General features: G+C 37.0%; 1 pseudogene across 1 annotated transcript; it reads right to left on the minus strand.

The window, feature by feature from the left end:
* Positions 1–1675: 1675 nt before the first annotated feature.
* On the minus strand, positions 1676–3308 carry LOC144571597 (ethylene-responsive transcription factor ERF039 pseudogene; annotated as a pseudogene). Its single transcript, XR_013517538.1, has one exon. The product of XR_013517538.1 is annotated as an ethylene-responsive transcription factor ERF039 pseudogene (transcript).
* Between the last annotated feature and the right edge of the window lie 267 nt (positions 3309–3575).

Below are 3575 nucleotides of genomic sequence, written 5' to 3' on the forward strand. Positions count from 1 at the left end.
TTAAATAAACATAAACATTTTTATTACGTAAACCATTTACTTTCTGCTAAATTGAGAAAGCATCTTCGGACGTAAAGATGGTTCCATACTTCCAAGTAATAATTGGTTAGTACCTTTTTTTAACTTAATTATGTGATCGATAGGTTGAGTCATTAATTAATTAGGTAGGTTTCTAAGCTTATTCACATACTTTTATTCGACAGTTGACTTGAGATACCAATCATTTACTGTATCATTTCCAGTTCTTTTGATAAATTATATGAAATAAACCATCTACTGTATCATTAACAGTACTTCCTGATAAATTATTTGAAAAGAACCATCCGCTGTATAATTAACAGTACTTCCTGATAAAATATTTGAAAAGAACCATCTACTGTATAAACCCCAAAAAAATATTGTCCAGGGACCGTTGGCCGTTTGGATAGAGACGTTGCAGAAACATGCATTAAATTCTCATGCAACCAAAATCTTTCTACATACTTTTCTCTACCTCTCGGCCATACACTTGGCCACAAATAACGGCATATATATGTAACCACGTACTCATGTCCACATTAAGAGCTTGATAGCTTGTTTTATTCTACTATGATCTATACTTCTACTGGTCAATTGACTTGTAAGCATACCATCTTAGTGTAGTAATTAATATTATAATGCAAATTGTAATTCTTGAGTTATATATATAATTAGGTGCCGTACGTAAATACGGGGACAATTTTTCTTGTTTGACAAAGTAAACACAAAAAGTCATGGTTACTTAAATATATTGTGTCTCTTTGAAATGACTGTTTAAAAAGGCAGGAAAATTAATTATGATAAAAAAAAAAAATTATCAGGTACCAACAAAAATTAAATGCAGAGACCGGAATCTTGGGGAAAAAAACTGCCATCGTGTCTCCTCGTCCTTTCTGTTCTTTGCTTTCAGAAATCACCATTTTTTTCACTTTGACAATCATTCCACCAAAATGCTTAAATATATTCACATTTTCTGACAAATCATCGCTAGTACAATTTTCAGCAGTAGTGATAAGTGATAACTAGTTTTGTGAAATTTGGCGCTGACTCCCATTTTGTTGTTTTCGTATTATCCTTGTAACTTGTAAGTTCCGAAATAGGCAACCAATTAACTAGTTATCCATCATGTCATTTCTAGCTGAACTTTATTCAGATAGTAAAAAAGTTGGTGTAAAATACTATTATTCGGGTCAAAGTGCTGATTTTTATAATTTGACAAAGATGTTGATTTTATGCTTGTATGAATATAAGGTTAAAATAATTTAATTTATATGTAACTCAGAATAATGTTAATTTGAATAGTGTTAATAAATTATTTCGACAAAAAAATTATCAGCTTAATAGAAGTAATTCAATTTTTATTTTGCAAATTAAGAAAATTATATTTGGAATGCATCCGAATATAAGAGCAGTACTAGTTTGAAGTTAGTGTGGTGGATCCAGACATATCATATATTTTCTTCAAACACCATTTGAACAACTTAAAATTAAGCTGCTTTCTAAGAATCCAAGTGCAAGAGTACTCTTAGTTATAATTATGACAAATTATAATTTCAAACTTGCTAAATATTGACACAAGTATGTACTCCGTGCTCGAGTAGGATTTGACCATTGATTCCCCATCAAGTAATATTAGAGTAGTCGTCAAAATAACAATTCAAGAATATTATAAGAGCTTGTATCTTACGCAAAGGAGAGAACAAAATTAAATAAGAGTTGTTGTTTTTGTGAAACCATGAGCAATATCATCTCTCTCTATATTACATAATATGCACAAAACTAACAACCATCTGAAGATGAAAAAAAAAAAGAGGAGCAACAAAAAAAAAAAAAGGAGGGATGAGGCAAAAAACTTCTCAGCCATTGACAAAATGTGAGAGTCTTGAGAGGACCAAAAGAAAAAGAGATAAATTTCGTCAAATACCCAAAGGCACCAATTATAATTCATTGATATGACGCATATCTCCATAGTGCTTAATTATGCTAAAGGAGTAGTAATGATGAAGGTACTGTGTAATCATTTTGTCTAAGGACTGGAATCAACATCTAGTGGTGCCTTGTTTTCATTACCGATCTTAATGAGATATAATAATATGTCATTGTCTTTTAAGATCAAGATAGAGGCACAAACCAAATAATATCAGCCCCTTTTTAAATGACCCACAAAAGAAAAAAAAAAGAAGAAAAAAAAGACAACAAAATGTATTTACTAAGAAAGCGGAATTTAGAAATCCCAGAGCAAAGTTGAACCAAACGCACTAGGCACGCAAGCATCGGATTGAACCCACATCTCATCCGACCCGAGTCCAACATCGAAATCGAACCCGTATCCAATCTCATCATGCTCAGCATGGATCACAAACTCATCAGTAAAATCTGAACCGTTAACAAAATCAGACCCAGTCGACTCGGAGCCCTCGTCTTCTAATCTCGGAAGCTCCACAATTTCATCCAACAGCTCCTCTTCAACTGCGGCTGCATCGCGATTTGCACAATGATCGGTTGTTACCTCCATTGCAGCTGCCTGTGCTGCTGCAGCCTGAACATCACGGGGCGAGAGAGTGGCCGGGCGTGGCAACATAGCGGCCAATTCGGGGAAGTTTAGCACAGCACCTGCACCCTTGATACTCAATGCAGCGACGTCATGCGCACGTGCCGCCATCTCCGGCGTGGGGAATGTACCTAGCCAGATGCGGGATTTCTTTTTGGGCTCGCGAATCTCCGACACCCATTTGCCCCACGTGCGCATGCGGACACCACGGTACGACGGGTGGTGTTGGCTGGACTCACGGGCCCGTTTCAGTTTAGAGGTTTCGGGTGTCAGGCCCGGGTTACCAGGCTGGCTTGAAGATGAAGCTGAGGATGAGGTGGTTGATTCGTGATCAGATGAATCTGGCACTTGTGAAACCGTCATCTCTTGCTCTTGGTCAATTGAGCAAAGAAATTACTAAAACGGTTGAGTCGAAAAATGATCAGCCTTCTCAGTGCAGAGATGTACGTGAGTGTTAAAAAGATATTGAAGGATATATAATTGACAAGTTTTGTGGAGAGGGAGCGGAGAGAAAGAGGGGGAGATCAGAGAGAGAGAGAGAGAGGAAGAAGTGGAACTGTGAATGGGAGAAAGAAAGACAGAGAAGGAGAGAGAGGTAAGGGGTTAAATTGAATTGAAGGGAGTAATATTTCAGAGCGACATTACAACCACCATGGCACCATCCTTTTCTAAGTGACGCCTCCGTTCTTGGTGGGTCCCAATCCTGGCCCCGCTTTTTCTCCCGCAAATCATATATTTTTTTTCTTCTTTCGGATCTTCTCGGCTAGAAGAAAGAAAAAAATATATACGGGAAATAGAAAGCCGGGCCTACGGGCTTGCGTTCCCTTGTAACCCCCCCAGAAAGAACAAAAATAGAAAGTCATACTAACTACGGCCGTATTTGGGAGCGGCGCGTGTAAGTTTATTAATCTTGCTTGAATTCAGTATCATTTAATAATTGCTTTTAGTTAATTGTTTGCTTAAGTGTTATTTTATGATGTCATTGTCGTCGCTCTGTCTTTTGAAA

Source organism: Carex rostrata, chromosome 19 (assembly GCF_964058835.1).
Source record: "Carex rostrata chromosome 19, lpCarRost1.2, whole genome shotgun sequence".
NCBI classification, from domain to species: domain Eukaryota; kingdom Viridiplantae; phylum Streptophyta; class Magnoliopsida; order Poales; family Cyperaceae; genus Carex; species Carex rostrata.